This window comes from Ostrinia nubilalis, chromosome 2, assembly GCF_963855985.1.
Source record: "Ostrinia nubilalis chromosome 2, ilOstNubi1.1, whole genome shotgun sequence".
In the NCBI taxonomy this organism is placed as follows: Eukaryota; Metazoa; Arthropoda; class Insecta; order Lepidoptera; family Crambidae; genus Ostrinia; species Ostrinia nubilalis.
Window position 1 is genome coordinate 829,412 of NC_087089.1, and position 20,136 is coordinate 849,547.

Consider the following 20,136-nt stretch of genomic DNA (forward strand, 5'->3'; position numbering starts at 1 on the left):
TTTTATCGAGAATGTCACGGGCATATTATCGTTGCAGCTGTAATAGCGTTGTTTGACGTTGGCGGTTTTAAGTTTACGTCATTTATAGCCGCTATCTGGCGCTATTTATATTTAATGAGCACATTTTCAAGGAGATCAATATTAAGAACAGTCATGTGAGATCAAACGTGCTAAATGGAAAACTTTTGATTTTGATTAAAATGAAATCATGTAAAAAGATGTGTGTTGCCAATTTAATTAAGTCACGTGTCACTGAATATAACATTTTACCTACTTTTGTAACATACAAACTGATTACATTTTGCAACATGTAATATTAAAACACCACGACTTTGTTACTAGAATAATAATAATTCTGTTTCAGCTTGTCATAAAACTGTTGTTGTTTCATTAACTTCATTTAAGATGAAGTTTGCTATCAGGATAAAGTAAGTAGCTGTAATCGCGTGTATTTGCGTAATCCTGAGGTAAATAATAGTTATTTCGCATTATGCAGCCGCGAAGGACAAGCACGTAGAAGGAAGTGGCTAAGAGGAAGAAAATAAATGAAATATTTCATTTATAAACACTAGTTTTATGCGCTAGGGCCCGAGATAACGTTGAATCAACAGTTTATGCTGTGGGATGAGCAACGCATTATCCTGCCAAGGCGTTTGGACCTTGATGGCCGTCACGTGGCGCGATACGTGGCGTAGATAAAGATATTTGTTTTTAAATATAAATTAAGGGACCGCGGTATAAACACGCAATGACATTGACTTTTATGTGGAATTTTTCATAAAGAAGCAATTCATTTTATATTCCGCGAGCGGCCGTGATTCCAAAAAACATTTGCTATCATGATTCATTATTTCCATCTAACCCAAATATTAGCAATGCCATTGGCCTCGCACTAAATTTTTATCTCGAAAATAGATTTGTATGAAATAATCAAAATTAACATCAATTCGAAACAACAATTGATGCACATTGTAGTATTTATAAGCACGCAACACTACGCGTGGCCGTGAGTGTAACCTTGCTACGGGCGTCTCGCTCGCGCGCGTGCCGGCCGGCTGTCTGCGTCCCGCTCGCACGCGGTGTCACTACCGGATTCCGAGCGCGTGCGTCGAGATGCGGGACCGTCGTGGAAACTTTTATTAATTTTCATATTAATGCATAATATTCATATTAATCAATAAAATTTATTTGGTGGAAAGCTATTAAGTTAATCAGCGATAAGGAAATCGAAATTAATTCATTTCTATCAACTCTTTTAGTTCCGACTTTAAATAAAATTCTTTATTAAACTGGCTTTGTGTGCCTTCGCCTGCGTTATCTGCTACAGAACGAATAGTCTCGATATTCCCTCGATTGTTTTTGTGATATCAAACAATTAATTAAATAACAATCTGATCAGCAATTTTCAGGTCAATAGGTAACGAAGATAATCAGGTTTATCGGTCTCAGAACTATTTGGATTTTGGACTCTACATGCCCCAAATAAGACAACGATTTTAAATTGTTTTAATTTACGAATATTATACAAAATTTAATACTGCTAGCAGCTGTTTTAATACTATTTAATTGAATGCTAGTCTTAAGTCTTAATATAACGATCGCAGAACATGCTGTCTGGTGATTCAACCTCTCATTAAATTTGGCACTAGAACAAAACAGACGCTTAGTTACTGCCAAAGCTCTACTGGTTTTAAGGGACAATTCCCTATTCATTTACATTTGCTCATTTGTAAAATTTTAAATTGATGAATTGCCCGAGTTATTCCCCAACTCTACACAAGAGACTGGATCACTGGACACACGTGTGTCCAGTTGGGGAAACTCAAAATTAGTTCGTTTCAGCGGAATGACGTCCACTGCTGGACAAAGGCCTCCCCCAAGGATTTCCACAAAGACCGGTCCTGACAAAGTCGAAATTAGTATCATTTATTATTTCGTCATCTGAATACTTACGATTTTTACATGAATTAAATCACTTATGTTTCGCCAACTACGCGTTAAATTATTGACGTATATGACGAAATACTAATTTTGAGTTTCAACAACTGGACACACGTGTGTCCAGTCTCTTGTGGCGAGTTGGTGAATAACCCAATAGCCCTGTCCGTGGACAGTAGTCAATAAAAGATAGTTACGAGTGACGTCATAGGTCAGTAAGACGCGCAGCCTTTATTCGAGAGTAGATAGTACACAAGTGACGTCATAGGTCAATACAAATAGCCTTCAAGGCAAAAGTGAATGATAGGTAAGTTCAGTAGGTCTAAGATGCGCGCCGTGATAACTTTTATCGACGTCAAAATGTATGGGCCAAATCGATAAAATGGCGTGATAAACACTTATCGCGGCGCGCATCTTAGGCCTACTGGGCAAGTTTGCTCTATCATATATCACATCCACACCCTACAGTTTTAAAATATGAGATTGTAATTAAGATCAAACTAATTTATCTTATGTAAATACCTATAAAACAACTTTTTAACGAACTACATAACAAACTTTTAAGCTATATGTTATTCAAACAATCTTACAAAACAACTTCCACGAGTAGTCACATACACAAAGCTGCAATAACATTGATAATGCATACATAATCATTACCTCAAATAAACAGATAGTTGTCAAAATAGATTGTAGTGATAAATATAGTGTTACTACGCATTTTATGTTTACTGTATGTACTGCCAAATGCTTCCGAGATTCTTGCATATCTAAGAATTTAGTTTTTAAGCATCGATGATAGAAGAATAACCATATTTTGTGTTATTTACCTCATCGCTTTATTGTTGACTAGCTTTCCGCCCGCGGCTTCGCCCGCATGGAATTTTGTCTGTCACAGAAAAACTTTATCGCGTCCCTGTTTCAAAAACCGGGATAAAAACTATCTTATGTCCTTTACCGGGACTAAAACTATATGTATGCCAATTTCATCAAAATCCGTTCAGTGGTTTAGGCGTGAAAGCGAGACAGACAGACAGAGTTACTTTCGCATTTATAATATTAGTTTAGAAGTATAGATGACAGTAGATAGGTTTTTTCAATAATTTAATTAAATGATAATAATCTCAATATTTTCAATAATTTAATTAAATGATAATAATCTTCAAGCCTTTTGTTTTCAAGACAAGTTCATCATCGTCATCATTTCTGCCATAGGACGTCACTCATGAAACGAACGATCAAAGGTAAATGAGGGAAATACATATATCGAATACCTATACTCGTATATGTATATCCGAAATGTTACCGAATAAGGGCCTCTAAGGAACCAGTCACGTGGCACACCATGACTGTTACAAAATAGGACTCATAGTTTTCAAACGTAACCACCATCAATCACAGTTGAAGATGGATTTTGGCAGGCTGTTACATCCTTGCCAATCATAACTGAAGATACATTTTTTTTGTTGTGAAACAGCACAATTACGACTGCATATCTTCTAAAAGCCATTGGGGAACATAGGCTGTTCTGTAGGCCTAGGATGCATGATGCATATACACCATTTTATCGATTTTGCCCATACATTTTGACGTCGATAAGAGTCTATCACGGCACGCATCCTAGCCCGGCAGAAATGGACGTCCTGTGGCTGAAATGCTGACGATGATACGTAATGCATAAGATGCTCCAGAAAATTTAGCTTGATGTGCAACCATCTCTACTACTCAAGTGAATCAACATTATTTTTCTATCTGTTTGAGGTAGAGAGCCATCTGCGCTCTTACCTATTGTCCGCTGAAGCTGAAAAAGCCGCTCACGGCTATCAGCATTGTTAGTCCGAAACTCCGAAAAAACAAAATCTATCTGATACTAGGCCTTCAGATAAAAGAAGTTAGCCAAACACGCCACCCCTGGTATTTGATGACGCAGCAGAGAAAACAAATGACGAGCGATATGTAAAGATAAAATTTAAGTATATTTATCACCTCATGAGTAATGACATGCTTGCCAAAATTAGGCCAGTTGTGAAACGTTGTGCTTATTGTTTGAAAATGCATCGAGGTACATTGCTTAACGTGTGCATGCCCTAGATTGCGAGCCGCTGAGCTTGCACTTGCAATGGACTACAAACGTGGGATTTAAATGTAATATTTATAATAATATTTTATACAATAAGCAGACTCACACTGAAATGCGGGGAAACTCCTATATGTAGGTTTTTCCTGATTTGTATCACAAAATAAAATATCTTTTTCGGTTTTCGCGAAAATAGAGTTTTAAGTAAACTGAAAATGTTGGATTTGCATTTAGAAAAAGTTTGGATTTGTTTGTTTCTCTGGTCTTCGTGTTGTTTTAACGGTTTTTTTATTTTTTATTTTTTAAGTTCATTAAGTAACATTACATTACATTCGTTCACACAAAACATAAATATTTTAGAAAACACTAAACCATTTTAGATTCTAAAGAAAATTCTGGCACTATTTTACTTTTTTTTCAGGAGATGCATAGAATTCAATGATAAGTCGGAATTTAATAAAATGTAGAAGACAGAATGTGGTTTTATTTAATGTTAAACAAATGTCTTACATAAATTAGTCGGCGCATTCTTAATTAAAGTCGCAGTAGTGTAGGTAGTAAACAAATTATCGTCGTTCGGCTCTTCAAGGCTATGCCTGATCAAACTGCGGGCTCATACAAAAAATAGAATACTAAAACCGATCTAACAACAAGGACTTTTATTTATAGGTTATTTTTTCGCTGTGTGACACTTTCACACTTCAGTTACATATTACGCGCAGTATTCGCGAAAACGAAACGCGTGGAATTGAGGTTAAGTGTATATTTCGCGTTCAAATCGTTGATTGGTTAGTTCATTACGCGTCAATGCTGTGAACTCGCGAATTATTCAGCCAACATTGCATCGCGGCCTTACCACGCGTGAAGGTCATGGCAGCAGAAATTCACACCCTGTAAGTCACAATAGCGCAAAGGTCGCTTAGAGCCGCGGTGTGGAGATGTGAACCTCGGGACCTCGTACCTGCGTGGCGGCCCTCGACTCAATTTAAACTTAACCTACTGATCATGACACACTTTAGCGATTACGCGCGGGCGTGTGTGCGCGTACGCCGTTTTCGTACACGAATTTTCGGCGTATCGCCCGCTTTTTGTTTGTAGAGCGTTAGCGTAAATGGGTCATTGCTTTTGGGGGTCCCTTCGTTTTATATTCAATGCCGAATTGTGTTGGCTTAGATACATAACATTAAGAAGATTTTTTTCAGGTATGAATATAATTTAGCATAAACGAGACATGTCAATGAAGTTTTTCCACTTATGAAGTCATGAAAAACAGCTCGTTAGACCTTAGACCTCGTTGAAGAAACGTGTATGGCATACTTAACGAGCGAACAGACAAAACGAACTGGTTTAATTCAGCTACATTCTTTATCACTATTCTATCTCGCTTACATAATCTATTATGGCGTTTCTATTGATTTCGATCGAAACACTGGTCATAATAAAGTGGATTAACATTGATATCGATTTAAATCGCCATTAAACGAATTGGAAATAATGTTCAAAATTCGAATTGAATCGGCGAAGGCGGAAAGAGCGGGCGCCAGATAGAGACAAGGCCAAGCGCCAAGGTCTCCCAAAACGAGCGATTAAAGTGATATGAGCTCTATTGGGTGTGGAATAAAGTCTTTAATTGGTAATGGTGGGGGCCAGTACAAGACAATAACTTAGGTGTTTTAATGCAGCATTTTTCAGTAATAGGTGGAGATCAAGGTCCTGACGTCGACGCATTGAATAGAACTGCTAGAGGTCGCTGCATACGTAACGCTATAACGCACACTACATGCGTGTAATTTTGTTATTAAATAGGCATTAAGGTACTTTGTGTAAGTCACTTCCTTGTAACGAAAGATAACAATGAAGTCGGTTGAAAACATGTTCAGTCCCTATAAGATCTCTATGACATCATCTGCTATGAAAGGACTACATTTGGGATTCGTTCAAAACGTACAACCTTCAATTTACGCTTTAATGGAATATTCATTAGGTATATTTGCTAACATAACAACCTACCATCATACATTTCAAGTTAGTACAGTATATTTTATTTCTATTATGAGTAATTTTAATCTGTGACTAAGAGCTGTTTCAAAAAATAAACTATCATCCAAATCATATTAATTAAAAAATCTGTTTTAACTAAAACACTGTCCCGTCTCTTTATATTTTGAAAGTGACAAAGGATCTACGGTATTTTTGTTTTTATTAAGGCCCAGAACAGACGGTGAAACGCAACTGCAGCGAAACTGCAACTGCTAGTTACTTTTGAGTTGCATCTAAGTTTCTGCCATGGCGTCCGTTGAGAGACCACACATAACGCGACCAGTTTAAACCTTTCAGTTTCAGTTTCATTCATCAGAATCATCAGAAAGTTGCAGTTTCGTTGCAGTTGCGTTTCACCGTCTGTTCTGGGCCTAAGAGTGCAAGTATGTATGTCATAGTGACAGGTGTCCCTCCATTTTTGACGCATAACCTCAACAATCCACCTGTCATCGGCAAACCTCATAAAATTCATTAATACAATCTATAAATTACTCACATCTCGGCCCGATTGCATTCAAAAAAGGCATACAGAACACGATCTGTATCCGAATCTGGGTCACGGATGCCCGAAACTGTTCCATTACCCGCCCAATTAATACATGAATAGGTCCTACGCGCTGACAAATGACAGTAGTCGATCGACAATGAGAGCGAGCGAGACGGCGACGACTTGTCATTGAAGCGCCAAAACTCCTATTACCATAGATTATAAATGAATGCTTAGTGACACGTGACGTTCGAATAAGGAGGTTCAAAGGCGTGTTGCGTGAAAAATATAAAGTGGAAAGAAATTAAAGAAGGTACTTATTTACTTTTCAGGAAAGGACGTTCTTAAAATAAAATATTGAAATAATTCAATATTTAATTTCTTTTAAATTTCTATACCCCTAATTGCTGTTGCTTTAGTCTCTAATGCATGTTGTTTTCACCTTTAATTAAGTTTGCATTTAACAAGTGTCATTTTTGTAAGTTATTTTTGTGAACAATGTCACCTTGTTGGTGATCAAATAAATAAATAAATAGGCTGTCTTACACAGTTTTAATGCAATCATATCAATGTTTATAAGTCTTCACAGTAAGCACATGTAGAGCACGCAGGCGTCCGAAGGTGAACATCAAGATAAACGGTGTAGGAGTCACTATTTACCCAACTTAGGAGGTGCATTATCAACAATTCCATTAGTTCAGCCGGGGATACCGAGGATAGCACATTATCGAACTGGGCCAAGGTTAGCGAGGCGCGGACGTCCGCGAACCAGCATCGCTGGCCCATGAGATGGCACCTTCCGTGCCCCAGCCGCTGTGAGCTTGTATACTAAGCGGGGGGCAGGTCAGCTCTTCGTAGTTTGGACGTCGGTCGCGCCCGAAAAGTCACGAAGGTGCCGAGTGGATGCCCGTAAAAATTATGAAATGCTAACTATGTTTTGTTTTTTGAGCATGACTGAAAGAACAATGTCAGGGCTAGATAGAATTAGGTCTTTTACTGACGTCATACGGTACTGGGGACGACGCCTTCATTAAAGTCGTCGTAAAACTAATTTAAGCAAACACTCTATTAGCTCAAACAATTTTGGAAAAAGATACGGATAAGTAGGTATTGAGACAAACACTGAATAAGACTTGACTAATAAACATTTTTATTTCGTAATCAAAGAAAGATTTAAATGTCATCACAGGACGATTCAGTGTCAAAGTTAGTCAGCTTTATTTATTTTCTACTACTGAAATCTGTTAGAATGGTCTGAACAACGTTTGGGCCTTTCAATAAAGGAATCATTTGTTCAATTTTACTTCGGTATATTTTAATGTTTTATTGTACAGTTCGCCACTGAAATATACCGTTTTTGTGTATTAACATATTCAGTTCTTTTTAACCGTTATCTATCTATCGGGAGTCCAAAAATCTAGACGATTAAATATGAGTTAAAAAGCCAGAAAACAACGGAACTTTTAAACATTGTATTCCAAAAAAGATTGTTTATAATTTGTTTTTTTTTTTGCCTGCCAGCACTCAAAAAGAAATTCATACCAAAAATTGAATCTGTCAACGAGTTAAAAAGTAAAAGACGATTTTGTTTCTTGACGCTAACTTTCTTTTTACCATAGACAATTAAAACATTACATTGTTTCTCGTAGGCGCTGTAACTCGAATATTTACGGTCGGCGTTTTACGTGGGCCATAAAAAACTTATAAAGGACACCGTAATAGTATGGTTTGCTGTCAACCCTTTGCAGTCGTAAACAATTATATTAATTATAACAATAGTTTGACCGTAAAAATGGTTGGGAAGGGCATTTATGACGTTATTTTTGCCTTTTTAGAAAGTATTGGACGTGAGAGTTTGATTGTAGTAGCGTCCAACTTATAAGTTATTTTGAAACTACATATTAATTTTAAATGAATTATTGTTAAATGATTTTTAAGTTGTTAAAAATGTACTCGATCTATTTTAAAATATTAGTCTAAGTATTCTATTCGTAAACATGAGTAGATGTGGACTTCTAATGTTCTTCAAAAGTAAATGTTAAGTTTCAAAAATTTGAATCGTATAATATTTTCTAGTCAAATACGGTCGCCTGGTCCATGTCATAATATTATCATACAAAGTTCTCTTGGTTCGATGATAAACGTGCGAAGTCTGATGTGGCTACGAATCCCAACTAAAAATAATAATAGAAGATACCAATGTCAGTGTGATGAGTATGAGTATTTATTCCCACAGACATTATAAACATTTATTAATACTTTTGTATTACATATTACTTCTGTCACATAAAACAAATTAATACAAGTTGTAAGATTTGACAAATAACCGTGTGTTTGTCATATCACCGCGGAGACAAATCCATTTGTAAATCCCGATGTAAAAATCTATTAAATTTTTACACCAACATTTTATATTTCGAAAATACTTTCTAACCCAGTTCTCCCGTCTTATCACAATTACGCAAGTCGGAAAACAATGCGCAGTTGCAAATGAGTTTTATAAAGTGGCAAAGACTCGGCCTCGCAGCTTCTAAAAGCGATGACACTAAATCTCCCGGCCATCCCGGCAATTGGGGCAGCACCAAGGCCGCCTGCCTACTTACTCGGATGGTTAATCATTCCTTAACAAATTGGAAAAGTTTGCTATATTAACTTAATCGGGTCAGCTGGAAGAACTTATGCCAAAGTCTGGGAACAAATTCAAATCATTTCTAAAGCCTAACGCTCGTATTCACAACATTACTATGAGGTCTCACAGTGCGCGTGGATACACACGGTCACACACAAACCAATCACAGAGCTTTATTCAACGCTGTGCGTTCGATTTGCTGAAAACACGTGTAAATTAAATTATTTAGTGCGATGGCCAAGTCAATAATTTATGTAAAACGTTAAAGATTTCCTGGCCTGGACTTGGTATTACATGGATCTCACAACTTTTTACCGTAGAACAACTGAGTTGCGAGACTTGGTTTTTTTGACAAGTATTGTTTTTGATGGGATATAGTTTTCCAAATACATAAAAAAGTAAAAAACCTACTGTATCTGCCGAAATAATATTCCAACTCCATCCATTTCTTATTCAAGCAAAAATTTATGAATAAATATTTGAATGTTGAATACATCTGAATTGAAAAGAAAAACTGTGTAAATCTCAAAAATTAGGTTCATAAATAAAATGATGACTAGGTATTTGATTCAGTTTCAGCGAGATGTAGATGTGACCATTCATCTAATGAAAATATGTGTCATGTCTTCTAGATCTTTTACGTCATATTATTTCTCCTTATTTCGTGTCTTCGATAGTTTCAAATTGCATTATGCAACTTAGGAATTGACGTAATAAGCATTGAATATTGGAAATTTCAGACAGGAAAACCTTTTGCATAGCTCAATCGGTAAATCCAAAAGTAAATAGAGACTTCGTTAATTTATAAAATTGACTCTATTTCATGTTATATTAAGTTGAATGTTCCTTATTGTCTTATTGTGTAATAGGTGATTTTCTTGAAAGAAAGGTGAGATGCACGAAACACAGGATTATATCTCTGAAAACCCAACTGCTTTTCAATCAACCATAAAAAGAAACAAATAGAATAAGACAACTAATTTGGCGAAAAAGTGATGTCACATCTTGTCTTTGCCATACGAAATCTACGGAGGATTCTTTGAATACTTAAGTATGTCAATTGAATAGTTATGTCAACTACCCTATGCAAACGATTCGATCGTTCGTCCGTAACGTTTTATTTTTAAAAGTCCCGCCCACCAGCAATAAACGGACGGTCCTAATTCTAATCCACGTCAAGGTTCGCGAATTTTTCTCCATCAGCGGTCTCCTTGACACAGTTGTGCGCGCGCGCCGAAACGCGTACTTCGGAAACTGCGGAACATCTCAAGGCGGGGAAAGTAAATAATGTTCGTTATGCAAGTTTTTTAATAGTTGTTTTTAGACACGTCTGAATAACACATGGTTGCCTGAACATTTTTGGCAAGTGTTTCTAAATGACTACACAAATATCGTAATTTAAATTCAATATAGAGTTAACAATAGTAACAGCCAATTAAGTATCCAATGGTTAAGTAATGTTTATTTTGTGCCAAATAAAATTGATTCTTTCTTTCTTTCGAACCGTGTACATATGTAATGTTGTTCAAAACGTACTATATTTTCAATGGAAAACTAGGACTAGGGTAAACCAGAGAGTGATTGCCCACTGGTAGTGATTTCCCACTTTAAGAATAATATTGTCAGGTGCTGACTTTGAATTACTCTAGTTAGATTTGAATTTACTAAGTAGATGGCTCCGAGATCAATGTACAGTTGAATTAAAATTTACAATAGGAAACACTAAAAAAAAAACAGTTATGCCGGATTTTCTCAAGACGGGTGAAAATGTTACTCAAACAGGTAAAGACTTTAACAATTTTACTAAGGAATTACTTGCTTAGAGGTTAAATTTTTTTTGCAAGTTATTTAATATTCAACTAATGGTGTATAGTCATGATGAAATTATAAGTGTTTTCTCCATTATCAATGAAAATAACTGATAAAATTTGATTTCTAACGGTCATTTTAACGGTGGGTAATCACTGCACGTAAATCTGTATATTTTTAGTTATTGCCCACCATCATTTCAGTTATTGCCATATGTTAATGTATAGTTATTGCCCAGGGCAATTATTATTAGAGTGTTGCCACCATGCAGTAGCACTGTTTAAGTTGCTCATTGCTAGACTTGTTTTGCAATTTACAGGCATAAATATTAAAATGGCTTTTAATGTTTCATTTCAGTATGCCAAAGACTCCAAAAGTTCAATATAGCATAGAAAATTTGCAAAAAGCGATCGAAGCTGTACGAGATGTATCCAATAATTTATCTACAAGATAAATTGCTGAAAAATATGGTTTGGCTTGAAAAAATTGATAAAAATTCAAACGCAAATACAAAAAATGAAAATCCTACGTTAAATCTACTAGTGAAAATGTTAATTGTAAGGAAATAGATACAACTTTAGGGAAGAATAACCAACAGCTAATTGAACAATCTGAGCAACCACTTGAACTGATTATATCAAAGAAGAAAAAAAATTACATATAAAATTCAAATTTTTGCGTCATCTATGTTTTGAAGTAGATGATTCTGTCTCTATCGATTCTGCCTCATCAACATCAGCTCAAAAAATATTTGATAGTATGTTAGTAAAGCCAAACGCAATTTATTTTGAAATTTTGAAGACTGTATTACTAGAATTTAAGTTTAATGTTTTGTTTTGTTTATTTAAAGCCTATTTTGTCATTTTAAAATTGATTATTTTGTTTTAAGATACTGGGCAATTACTGTGCTTTGATGTGGGCAATTAGTGTAAGTAATGGGCAATGACTGTACTTTTTGGAGGATTTTAAATGTATATCAATATTTTCTAAGTTACGTAAGTTTTAACTAAAAACTGTTAATATTCTGTTTAACAGTTTATTGAGTTATAAGAAAAAAGTCATAAATGGTCGATAATTAAAATACTTTCTTTAATTTTTCATCTCAATGTGTTTGAAATCTTTAAGTGGGCAATAGCTATACGGTTTACCCTATTTATGGCGATTTCGTCCAGCGAATTTATTTCTGTTTTAAGTAGGTACCTAATTGTCATTACATTATTGACATTACATACGTCATTTGTTACAAATATTGTAGCTAAGTAAAGACGATATAAATCGATGAATGGATCTAAAAATATCGTACCTTGAAGGTTCATCAGTGCCGGTCGAAATTGTTTAGCTGTAGCACAGGCTGTAGGTAAGTTAATAAGTAAAATAATTTCTTCTTCCATATTTTCCTCTTATCATTTTCCGAATATTTCTACTAACATTCAAACTATACATATAAAGTAGCAGAAGGCGGGGCACATAGCTCGTAGAGCTGATGACCCTTTGGGGCAGAAAAGTTCTCGAGTGGCGAACACGGGCCGGAAGACGTAGCGTGTGCAGGTTCCCACTAGGTGGACCGGCGATCTGGTAAAGGTCGCTGGAAGAACCTGGATGCGGGCAGTGCAGGACCGGTCGCTATGGAAATCCTTAAGGAAGGCATCCAGCAGTGGACATCATTTGGCTGAAACGAACGAACGAATTCAAACTATGTAATTCATGAAAGATTACATAAGACTTACGCCCGTATTCACTATACTTGCCTAAGTGAAGCAGCAAATCGAACGCACAGCGTTGAAGAGCTCTGTGATTGGTTCGTGTGTGAACGTGTGCGTCCACGCGCACTTCGAGACCTCATAGTAATGTTTGTGAAAACGGGCGTTACACATGTATCATAATCTGTGACGTTTACCAATGAAGGTTTGGATTCGGAATGAGCTCTTTCATAAGATTTTAGTTGAACACTTTCAGTTTCCTACGAGCCCACTTTCGATCACGCTGCCACCACTGGCCATTTCACACAGGTCCAAGTTCGACCCGATAAGCGTCATAAAAACAACGGAGGTCGACGCCCCGCGCACCTAAACAAACTCATACCTACATATATATAACTAGACCACGATGTTGCTATCCACATGGCTGGCTTGCCAAATGTATCGGAACATGAGGTAGGCACTGGATTTGGAATAAAAATAGATTTAGGATGATAGGTAACTAGTGTTTAGGAAAAACTAGGATATACTCGTACATCCTAGTTTAGAAAATGACAGAGTTAAAAAAAACATAATAAACATAAGTAGAGACTGATGCCTAATTAGTAAGATTCTTGGATTTTAAAATTACTGAATAGATTTAAAATGTATAACACATTGCCCAACTGGATAAATAGCATGCCCTTTCTACTGCATTTAGTCTGCGACAAATAGAGGCAATTGTGAACTGGAAAGTAAGGAAATTGTGAATACTGAGGCTCTACTCTGTAAATGATTTATATGCACACATTGCGGACACGGGCCAGTCTTTTTATTTTTACAACAATACATACCGAAACAGCTTTCTCGATACATTGATCCAACCTTTTTAAACTATAATAGCTGGCCGGTGTTGCCTAACGAGTAAAAGCCACCCGAGGGCGAGCGTTGTCTGTGGCCGCCCAGATCCGATCGGCGCGCGAGTCGAACAAAGGCTTAATAGGCCTAAATTTAAATAGGCTCGCGGATCTAGTGGCTTAAACAATAACACCCTAGCAGTTTCTTGCAGGCATAAAACAAAGACTATTGACCGTCTTGCAGCGATAAATAATTAATTTGAAGAACATTATACTGTCTTAAATATGAATGTAGAATTAGTAGTGAATATGCATATCTTGAAAAACCAATAAAACCTTACTGCTGCCCAAAAGTATCGATATAAACTTAAGTTTGTTGTCTGCTTACTTTTTTTAAACAATCTAGTTACTCCATTCATTCACAATGTCGATTGCCTTGTGCTTGTTATATCACACCGTCAAAAGTATTTTGACTTTGACTTTGAAACTGCAGGTTTGACAAAAAAGCAACGTTTCAAACTAGACGCTGCAATCTGTCTGCGACGCCTGCCTTTCACTTTCGGCGTGCGCGCACGCGGAAGTTTCGTTCAGTTTGATGCATTTCTTTTATTTTTTCATTGTTTGGCATACTTGGGTTGATATATCGACCGTTTTTAAACATTGATTTATTTGTACTTAGTTTATAAAAAACATTAGCTGTTGCAGTTATGGTACGCTGGTTTTATCATAAGAAATATAAAATATAGCGATGTTAATGTCAGAAATATAGATGTAGTTTTGACAATACTAAATGATTAAACTATCATTTTTGGCAATGTCTTTTATCAATATTACCCGCATTACAGAATCAGTTGATTTCTGCTTTAGTTCTTGCAACTCACGAAGGCGAGTGAGTTTTACTTGTGTGTGTACGTTTACATGCACATAACGATAGTGTAATATCTATCAAAACTTTTGAAAAACAGTAGCCAGCCACCACACATGTAAAGTTCACTCTTCTTCGTGAATCACAATAACTATACGAGTAAGTAATAAACTTCATAGTTATTTTCATTGTTCAGTTGCCTAAATGTAACACAGCCAAAAACACATTTGTGCTTGCCCAAACCTCTACGTATGTTTTCTAATAACCACGATAAGTGAAATAAAACGACTGTTAACAAGTCATTGTTAACAAGTGAAAGCAATCTTTATAAATTATTAACATGTGATCTGATCATTTATTAAGAATAACCATTACGGAGTCTGAACGAAAGTTTGCTGAACTTGCGTTTTTGATACGCAATCATTAAGCCAAATTGGACTCTACATCGCTAAATTTAAAGATCAATTTGTATGCGTTGCGAATTACGATTGCAAGAAATGAGATTTTAGTGCTTCGAGAGTGAATGACATGCAAGCGTTATCTCATTTGTTATAAAATTTCACATTACTTTAGTATTTTTTGTTGGATAATGCGAATGATATTTGTGTAAATGAAATAGTTACCAGCAAACAAATCTTTCAGTTTACAAGCTAAGGTAGTGCATTGCATTGTTATGTAATGATTTACACCAGCCGCGTTTACCAACATAGCAACAAAAGGCATAATCATGGTAGGTACTACATGCTGTTAATTTTTATGGGGACGTATTCTTGAACCACACGCATCCCAAATCGCATGCTATCTGATATGGTGGAATCGTGTGCGAAAGTTATTGAAATACGAATGCAATGCTTCAAAAATACGTCTAATGGACTGATGTTAAGATAAGAGCGATGCACAGCGTTTTCAGAGTTAAATGATAAGAATGAAGTCTTATTGCATAACATGAAATTAAATTTTATTATTAATACACAAGTAAATACATGTAAATAATCTAAACAAACATACTCGTATGTACAGATAGTCACCAAAAATGGAATAAAATCTAGTTCTCTACATAAAAGCCGCTTTAAAATAATTGGTTTGCAATTACGAAATGTGGTGTAACATATTAACATCTTTAAATCGCCTGAAAAGGATTTTTCAGGCCTATTATTACGATATGCGTTTGATAGAAATAAACTTAATGTAATTCTATTCCACATTTGGTTGATTTATACAAAATTACGAGTACAATAGATGATAGGCAGTGATTGCATCAATGACCTCAAGCTTGGACGAACGTCATGGTAATAAAATATTGATGGTAATGCGGACGAACGAGAACAAACAAATACTCAGAGTCTCAGAACACAGCCTTCTACGTGGACAACAAAACCAAAAACAATAAGCCGTTATACACAAGGTCCTTCTTGCACTTACGATGCGTGACGTATTGAAGGATTTTCTCAAAATCATTGTTTTTTATTTATGATCAAGCGTTTTCCGGCCAGATCTTTCGATTAAATTTTATAATACTGATCATTGGATGAAATGTACAGTTACAGTGGAATTCCACTTTATTCACCTGGGTGAAGAAAGTGAAATTCTTAGGCTGAGTTGGACCACCTAACTTTGACCGTAACTATAACGATAACCAGTGTTTTTTGTATGGAGTTTGACAGATTTTTGACGTTTGTCAAAGTTAAAGTAATATGGTCCAACCCAGCCTTAGTGTCCTCATATCATCTAGGAACCATTTCACCCAGCTTCATAGTAAGCAGCATTTCTCAATAAGTGAGTAAACCGTTAAAAATCTTTCAAATAGAATTTATTTTCCATAGCGCCATATTTAAATATCGAAGGTGTACTCATATGTAAATAATTGCTTTAAATACTCTTAAACCATAGAAAAGGCCATAATTTAACCATATTTATGCAAATAAATAATGTATTACGTCAGTAATCAGCCGGCATATTATTATTTGTGGCGCCAAGATGAGAGGTTGTGATAAATATTATACATGAATAAATACAAAACATTGTATCCCATACGGAAAGGGGGGGTATTTTTAGACTTGTAGATGTTTTTGGTGGACCGACGACCTGATTAAGGTAGCAGGAAGGCGCTGGATGCAGGCCGCTACCAACCGTGCGATGTGGAAGTCATTGGGGGAGGCCTATGTTAAGCAGTGGACGTCCTGTGGCTGAAATGATGATGATGATGATGAGATCAGACGCGTTACAATAATTCATTAACACATGTCGCTCATTGTCGCAGATAAAGTGCATAGTACGATTGGAGATAATAGTAGTTATATCTGGTGGGAGTGTAGTTATTGCGTTTATCATTCCACGCTTTGATAAGGCCAAGGCCGCCTTTATACAGGCTACTCTGCAATTTTGTTTTTTTTTATCATTATTTTCAAATGTTCTGTTTTCCGGCCAGTGCTGCCAAAAAAAGATTTTTTTAATTGCAATGTCAAGACACAATTTTTAAGCTTAGATATTTTTTTTCATTTTCAAATGTTTTGTTTGCCGGCCAGTATTGCCAAAAATAAAGAGTGTTTTTATTTGGAATGTCTATGTTTAAAAATTGAGCTTAGGTCCAATTTCCTGTAACGTTTACTGAATATTATAAGTTTGACACCCTGTGTTGTTGTTGCAATGCAATTTAAGATTCATCCGACGATTTCCTTGGTTTAAAGTTCTGTAAAACTTTATTGAAATAGTTGGATGAAATTCCTTCTTTAGGGCTATCAGAGTAGAATGAAAACATAGACTTTGTCAATAAGATATTATGCAACCGTAAGCTTATAGGCACAATTTTGATTAAGATTTCCGCTTTTCGTAGAGTTTAATTGCAAGTGAGTATGATTTATTATCAATTATCTAGCAATAAAGAAAGATGCTTATTATAAATATAATTCGAAATCATGCGTAGTGATACTGACCAACATATTTGGCATAGCATCTAAATACTACAACATGAAGAAGGCTTTTTTATTTTTTTCAAGATTTCTTACTATTAGCTCGGGTTTAGAATATAACGGTTACTTTCATAACTTTAGTATTTTCTTTGGTAATTTGAAATAATTGTGAAAAGTATCTTTTTAAATTAACAACGGTTTATTCTCAACTTGATAATATTACCTCAGTCAAGCTCTACCTTGGTGGTAATTTAGACTGCGAGTAGATAGACAAAAATATTTACGACATAGATGTATGTCATTATGACGTATTTTATCGTATATTCGTCACAATCCATGCCATGGCGTATTTACGTTTTGAAACATTTCCGTATTTTAAAGTACAAGTTCAAAACCATGAACATGAAAAACTAAGGTCTTACATTGTTTAATTTTTTTCATAAAAAAGATATCACGTTACATACATGAAACGTATATTTTATATTGTATTTACTATTTTTTATAACTCTTTAAGCAAAGAAAAAGGTTATCTAATAGTAAATATATTTTTGTATCAATTCCAAAGGCTTTATTTAGTTTTTTAAATGAAGTAAAATATCTTATCGACAGTTAATTATCTTGCGATAGACCTAATATAGATTTTATAAAAACTGAGTCATCCTAAAGAACTTATGAAAAACAAATAAAAAAAAGATACAGTCGAATTGAAAACCTCCTTTTTTGAAGTCGGTTAAAAATATCGAAACTACAATTGCATATTCCTAAAATAAAGTCAGCATGTCGAAAGCCAGCAACATTCTCTTACACCGCAAAATGCAGACCTCCAGGCAGCTACTTTCTTTTGAATGACTAGACTGTTCACGCGACTTCTCTTTGCATAATGTTGAGATAATTATATAAGACGTCATTTTTAAATACTTAGCTAAATTCTATTATTTTATTTTTGAACTAAATCTAGAATAGGCAAGTGCGCAGTAGTAAGATAACTAGCAAGGTCGATGTGTAAAAAGTTGGCTCTAAATGTTAGGTTTGTGCCTTGTAGAGTACCTATTAAATGTCAGTAACTTAATCTAATGTCAGCAATGGGAAATATTAAGCATTAAAACTGGAGCATGTTCGCAGGTTACCATTTGAACACAACCTCGTTTTTAAAATTGTCAAAAAAATAAAATGAAAAAATATATTAAAACTTTTTAAATACTATAGGTATTAAAAATGTATGCATAATTTTAAAATATTAATTTATGTTTAACCAAAAAATATAAAACTTGGCAAAAGTCGATGTGTGGTGAAAGCATACAATGCCATTTTTAATAATTTATCAAAGTGAAAATCTAAGTTGACAGTAGCAAAACATTTTGTTTATTATCCCATGTTTATGAAGGTAGCGAGCATGCAAAGTTTATTGAGAGAAACTTATATATTTTTATTTTACTGTCGATTTTCAGATAATTGTAATTAAAATGGCACCGGTTAATAACACCGAAATCACAGCACTAATTATCTTACACACTTACGCGCCGCTTCGGTCATAACAAAAAACACTTACCAAGTCCAAAACGCAATCCAAAAGTTCACTGATCTGTCCACACGCACCACAGATAACAAACAGTAAAAAAATTAACAATCAACAAAAATTCAAAATTCCAATGCACTGCAAGCACTTCTGTCACTGTCAGATTTTCAAATTCCGAACACAATTCCCTCCAGTCGCAGTTCGTACGAGCGCGCGGCGCGTTTAGCTGGCACCGCGGACCTCGAGTCACTGAACCGCTCGCCGCGCCCCTCCGTGTCGCGTATTTTTGTTGTGGTGCGCCTCCCGAGGCGCCTTATCATTGTCAAAAGATGGATACGGTTTTCGGAAAATGGGTCACAACGCCGCCGTACAATGATATCACGCATCTGAACATTTCAAGTCATTAATTGATGGTGAGTATTTTTAGATTTTTTTGGGCGCCAAGTCTACGACGTATTATTTCTCGCTCTAGTGCTGTTTTTAACCTATAAAAGTTCTACCCGCAATTTTTGACAATTAAGTTTTTTTATCGCTAAATACGAGTGTGATGAGATTACAACTTACAACTCCCGCACCAGCCTCACAAAGTTATTAATAATTTAATTGTAAATGTTGTAGAGTTTCTCTGCGTTTAATTAATTGTCACGCATAATATGATTTATGACACGTGTGTTTGCTTTTAAAATACTTAGTTACAAAAACACTAATAATGTCTGGCACCAATGAAATTCACTGAACGACTAATTAAACTGAAGCAGGTAAGCTGTGAAGTTGCAATTTAAAAAAAGAACGATAAGTTAAAAAGTAGGAGGTAGCAACTAAAATGACTGTCGTTCCATATTTGAATATTTGCTTTTCTTCGCTATGACGCTAGAAGATTCCATTTTCAAATTCCCGACGCCATCGCCAGCAAAAAGTTTCATTGCGCGTTTGTTCACTCCGTAACTGTATTTTTCCCTGAACTATCTGTCACCTTACACGGTAGCACCGGGCGACCTCTGCCGGGCTAGGAAGTCATTACAGTCATTATTTATCACACGAGCTGAGCGATTATAATCTTGTCTGCGGTCACTCACTCAACCTCCATAAGAAAGGACAGATTTTGCCCTACAGTTATGTCAAAGAACAAAATCGAAAGTTGCCGAAAGACCTCTGGTGTTCGACAAGTTCTTTTAATACTTTGTTTCAAGCTCATGGTAAATGCAATGATAAAGCATTAAGTATTGAGTATTGAATAAACTAAAGAACTGATTTTCAATCGTCAGTTAACTTTTAACTGAAGAATAAACTTGTCATTTTGACATATTTCCCATACTGAAACTATCAATATGCC

General features: G+C 35.5%; 1 protein-coding gene across 4 annotated transcripts in view; it reads right to left on the reverse strand.

Moving 5' to 3' along the window:
• Window positions 1-19,041, reverse strand: part of LOC135079261 (ecdysone-induced protein 74EF) — a 225,613-nt gene extending 206,572 nt beyond the window's left edge. For all 4 annotated transcript variants that reach the window (XM_063973898.1, XM_063973890.1, XM_063973875.1 and 1 more), the window contains exon 1: window positions 18,837-19,041. The gene's annotated coding sequence lies outside the window, so the exon portion shown is untranslated. The remainder of the gene's footprint in view (window positions 1-18,836) is intronic.
• Window positions 19,042-20,136: the final 1,095 nt, after the last annotated feature.